General features: G+C 29.0%; 2 long non-coding RNA genes across 2 annotated transcripts in view; one reads left to right on the top strand and one right to left on the bottom strand.

Annotated features, from left to right (window-relative positions):
- LOC103307712 overlaps positions 1 to 5,736 on the top strand; it is a 300,213-nt gene that overhangs the window by 246,776 nt on the left and 47,701 nt on the right. The window lies entirely within an intron of this gene.
- LOC115034271 lies at positions 1,027 to 3,331 on the bottom strand. The gene is made up of 5 exons (XR_003839633.1): positions 3,132 to 3,331; positions 2,862 to 3,029; positions 1,579 to 1,788; positions 1,220 to 1,511; positions 1,027 to 1,168 (listed from the first exon to the last, which is right to left on the bottom strand). It is a non-coding gene; the product is annotated as an uncharacterized LOC115034271 (long non-coding RNA).

Genomic DNA, 5,736 nt, shown 5'->3' with positions numbered 1-5,736 from the left:
GTCCATACAAAGTTTTTTTTTTTTTATCTTGCTTGAAAATGAAAATTTTGAAAAATTGGCAACGCTTAAGCACAGATAATGTTCTGACCTAAAAGTTTTATAATTGGTCAATTCACTCTAGTATCAAAACTAACAGCACATTATTGAAACTATACTCCGGCCCACGAGAGTCCATATGTCAGAATGCGTCCGTCACTGCGCATGGGCACGTAGCCGAATAGAGGGAATGGCATCATGGTGGGAGAAAACAGACGTCACGTATTACTATATGAATGCGCGGTTTACGTATGGACTCTCGTGGGCCGGAGTATGGTGAACGACAATTTGCTATGTCGTGAGTGTGTATGACGGAGACAACAAATGTATGAGTAGCGTCCTCTTAATACAATTTGTATATTTGTAGATAGACTATGTGTCTATTCTATTGCCCTACGGCCTTATAGTCATAGGTTATACATATGTACTAATTTACCTACCTACAGTGCCGCAACTACCAGGTGTGCAAGGTGTGCATTGTACATCGGCCCCCAAAGCCCCAATCCGATATAGGCCCCCAAATCAATGTGTTAAAATTAATTGTAAATCTGTGGCTGAAGAAAATTAAATTAAAATTAAGAGTAAAAAAAATAAATGTGTTCATATTATTAAATATTCATAAATTATTGTAATCAAATTAAACTCAAATGATTCAAAAATATTTTGCGCAATTCTATAAATGAAGATCGTCTTAGTGACATTTCCATACTAAACATAGAATGGAGAAGAACTTCCAAGATAGATGTAGAGAAAGTCATTTACAACTTTTCAAACGCAAAAGCGAAGAAAAAACAATTTTGTTAGATAATGTACAAATGTGTTGAAAGTATACTATAATACTATTTTTATAATAATAAATTATAAAATAAACAATTAAATATTTTTGTTTAGATAGCTTAATATAATAATTTATTTACATTTTGTATATTTAGGCCCCAAATTAAGATTTGCACATCAGCCCCATAACATGTAGTTGCGGCACTGTAAATAATGTAGATTATACTATATATAAATTAATAGGAACCATATTTTTTTGCATCTAATCTCATTTCAAACACATTGTTTAACAATGCAAACAATGGAGCCAGTGGAATTGTAGTAACAAATAATGTTACAAAACCATATTGCATAACTAAAAATTTATGAATTCAATTAATTTTATTATATAGCTTATAAATATTACCCATTCCCAAATATTCTGGGAAGAGTCGTCTTGGTTACCAATCTAAAGTGTTGTAATCTTCAATCCAAGGTTTCTTAATAACTGTGGCCAAATCTTCTTCTCCGGATGATGATTTCAAATTATCTAAGACACCTGTGTTCTCAGCCAATTTCAACCCACACTTAAATATAAACAGTTTTAGTTTTTGGCTTTAACTAAAAAACCAATACAATACAGTCTTTGATGATTGTTACCCAACCATTATAATGAACAATTTGATGCTTAATTCCATGAGAGATCCATCCGGACTACACTAAAATAATAATACTCATTGAATACTATTGATTGAGAATAATCAAATGAGTAAATGGATATCTTACTTCTTCTCGATGAAGACTGAATATAACTATAAGCAAATATTTAGCAGGATAACCAACATTTTTGCCATTCAAAAAAGCTGTATAAATTATTGAGGTATAATAATTTACAAATTGGAAGAAGTACATATTTATTGTCAAACACTGGTCCAATTCGGTCCGTGTATGCAGTAGTTCCATTTCAGTCAGGCAAATAACAGCTTTATCTTAAACCTAAACAACATTATATAACATTAAAAAATAGGTGGTTTTGATCAGTAGATTAATCTCTTATTAGCTTTAAATTTAGCTCAGAATCTAAAATGAAATGAGTACCTATTGAATATAATATTATTATTTGAAAATAATAGTTTGATTTTGGCATTAAAGTAGTCCCACTTAACACGTTGTCTGACAAGAACCGCCGGCTGGCACAATATGTATTATCGGTATGCAAAACATATTTTCCAGTGTTATTTTAAAATTTTTATATACTATTGTATTTGAAAAAACATTTAAAAATATGAAAAAAAATAAAAATAATATGTTTATTACACCAAAAAAATAAGTAATGAGTCTCGCTATGAAACTGCACTTTCTTTAGTGCACTATTGTAGCGCCATAGTAAAGTTAATAATATACAACCATATTTATTTATGGTCGCCGGTGGTCATGATGTAGTGAGGTAGTAATGATCAATTATGGGCGCTGGAGGGTCACAAGTGTATAAAGTTTGAGAATTCCAAATGACTGCAGGCGTTTACATGTCAATCGATGTGTTAAAAGAGATTTAAATTACATTTTTCTATTAAATGAAAAAGTATTAACTTTTTTATTTCAATAAATATAATAACAGTAGCAACAAAAAAATTGAGAACTTGCTATACTTTATAGTGAATTAGGTAGTTAAGTAAGTCATTGTAATGGATGTGTTAAATTTAAATTCAAATTCAATTATAAATCATTGCACACTAAAAAAAAATATACTAAGATGAGACAACTTATATTTCAAAGGATATTTTATTATATATTTTTATAGTTATAAGAAATTGATTTTTCAATTATTAATATGGTTAAACTAATTTTTAAACTTGAAGAATATCATGGCATTTGTATAGTTTCAAAAATATTATAACAGAAAAATAATTAAAAATTCATCATTATAAAACTAATACATTAATTGGTCTACTCAAAATCTAAAATGAGTAGGTATTGAAATATTTATCTTTCCATTTTTATTTTATGAATATACTACTACCATGAGCTCTAGCTAGTTATTATATAAATTAAAAAATATAAATACTCACAAAATGTATTAATTGAGTGCAAACCAAATTGATGATAGCTGCAGTAGTTCGAATAAATATAATGCTGTGTGTAATCATCCAATCTGATTGATTTGTATGACTGAGTTATGTGAAAACAGACATTAGATACACCACAACTCCAAACAAAGCAGCAATGACAACCACAATCTTAAAAAAAGAGGATTCAAAAGTTGATTAAATTAATACTTAATAAACGTTACTTATAGTAAAAAGAGGGAAATGGTAAATAATGTTGCAGACATTTTATACCATAGAGGCACGGTTGGCTTCGACATTCCCTGCGACTATGTTCACATTGGTATAATCCAGCTAAATGTGCGAAGTATTATGCCCTTGGATGTTAAGCTTCAAAAGTGAATCCTGTTAATCCCCAGAAATATGTAATGGAAGCTAAATATCGTTTCCACAGTTCAAGAAATATAGTAGGTGAAAAATGGAATATATTGTAGTTAGTAACATTAACATTATTGAAAAATATATATTAACTAACCCCAAATAGACATTTAGAACATGTACGGTCACACAATGGCACATTATTGTGTCTGTTGCATTACAAATATCTCAACTAAGACAAAAATTGAATTTAATATGTAATAAATCAAGTTTAATAAGCTACTATGATAAATTAGATGAAATTACCTAAATCTATTATTAAGAAAGGTGAACATGTCATTAAAAAAATACAGCAGATGTGTGTAGAATCTTAACCATGTGAAGTAAAATGAGTATTTCACAACCAGATACTCTTTAACTTGATTGATTGGCTGTTTACGAATCCATTTACTCATCATAGGTAATTTGACATACAACTGATGAATTTTTTATGAATTTTCATAACTCTCACTAAAAAATAAATTATATTTATTTATATATATATAGGTTTATATTTATCATATTTACTAAATACAAATATTCCATAAAATTGAGAGTAATGATTGTCACATTTTGCAGGATCAGCTCAATACTTTTAGTATTGCTATCATCTAGGCTTATTTCTTAATATTGATAAATTCCAAGTTAATTCCATTTATAGATCTTGCATTCCTACAATACTACCCAAAGTTCCTATATTTATCCATACCTAATCGCACCATTTCTTATGGACAGAACTATACACCACGGCTATGGATAATTATCTATAGCCGCGCTATACACTAAATCAGATGTTTCATGCTATTCATAATACATATTTATTTTAACATGTAAGTTATCTTTTCTTTCTTTCCTCTTTCATTACTTACCTGATTTTTAATATATCTTAACTCACAGAACACAATTTAATATGTTGTATAATTTTGTGCGTATGTAAGTGTACAAATAATTAAATGATTTTAACTAGGTACTCTAAGACCATTTTGTTTTGATCTTTGGTTAATAGTCATAATAAATGTCTTGTCTGTGATAATAATACCTAAAATTTGGTCATTAGCTTCTTCTTCTTATGTGCCTTCACAACTCTACAAAAGTATTGGCTGCCACCATCACTGATCTCCAATAATCACGATCCTGTATCCTTTCTTTCCAATCAGTTACTTGTAGCCTTTCTAGATATGCCTCTCTAGATTGCACAATCACACATTTACCAATGATTAGTTCTACATAATTCTTTATTGTTTCAAGCTTAATATATTTATTTTTTTTATAAAATATATATTATTTGCAAACTTAAGTTTTTTTTTTTTTAGAACACTAAAAACAAAATTTACCTCTTTCATGGGCATTTATAGTTTTAATACTCCACAATATTTACATAACACTGATAAAGCTAGATGCATGCACTTTGACAAATGTCAACCCACCAACAGATCATGTTCAACAATTAATCCTTGTTCAAACCATCTCTGCCCATTAGTGTTTTGGCTTTGGTTGAAGAGACAAGCACAAAATCCACAGATATATCTTCTGTCCCGGAATCAAATGTTATACTCTCCCGCTAAACATAAACATCTATTAAGGTAATATATTCAATAATATTAAATTAAGAGGATTTAGTGCATTGTTTTTTTTCTGTCTCTGATTCACAGACAACATAGTACATTTATGTACAGCAGAACCAATCTTATGTTGTTAGCTTTAATTTTAGAATTAATTTATCTCGAGATTTATCTATTATCAAACTTAAATTAAAGAACAATATTTGTGTTTGTAGGTTGGCTTTTTTATTTGCAATATTTAAATGTGTCTGCGATACATAAACATTTTTATATTGTGATAATTTACATACCCATAACTTGCATACAAAAAAGACAACATACATGCACAGATAATGATTTTAACAAGTTTGATGAAAAGTTTGGATTGGTTTAAGTTTGGTCAATTCACTTTAATATTAAAGCTGACAACACACATTTTTTCAGCTACATGTGAAATTGCTATTGCATGTGTGTCAGTCAGATAGAGAAAATAAATAGTGCAAAAAACATACTCTTAAGAATTAAATCAAATAATATTAATACCCTTATGTGACGAGCAGCTTCAGGAGAATAATTTATCAGATCTTGATAATTCTGATATAAAGGCACATGAGATAATTCTAGGTCATCATTGTACATCCGGGTAGTCTCTTTTGAGGCAGTCTCAGCATCAGGGTCCCTCATCTACTGTCTCATCTATAACCATAATTATAATTATATACCTGATATAAATCAATTAAAAATGTATTTATTATTTAAAATAAGTATTGAATTAAATATTATTTTAAATTCTGATAATCTATTGGTTCAACAACAAAAACTCTGTTTGGAAAAGAAAATATGCTTCAATCTTCAAAATATTAAGCTGGTTCATGGTATCATATTAGTCATTATTGGTCAAATGGTGTTAAAATATTGTGTATACAGTTCACCCTTTGGGA

This window comes from Acyrthosiphon pisum, chromosome A2 (assembly GCF_005508785.2).
Source record: "Acyrthosiphon pisum isolate AL4f chromosome A2, pea_aphid_22Mar2018_4r6ur, whole genome shotgun sequence".
In the NCBI taxonomy this organism is placed as follows: domain Eukaryota; kingdom Metazoa; phylum Arthropoda; class Insecta; order Hemiptera; family Aphididae; genus Acyrthosiphon; species Acyrthosiphon pisum.
Note: the sequence above shows the minus strand (reverse complement) of the source record. Positions and strands in the feature narration are given on the sequence as shown.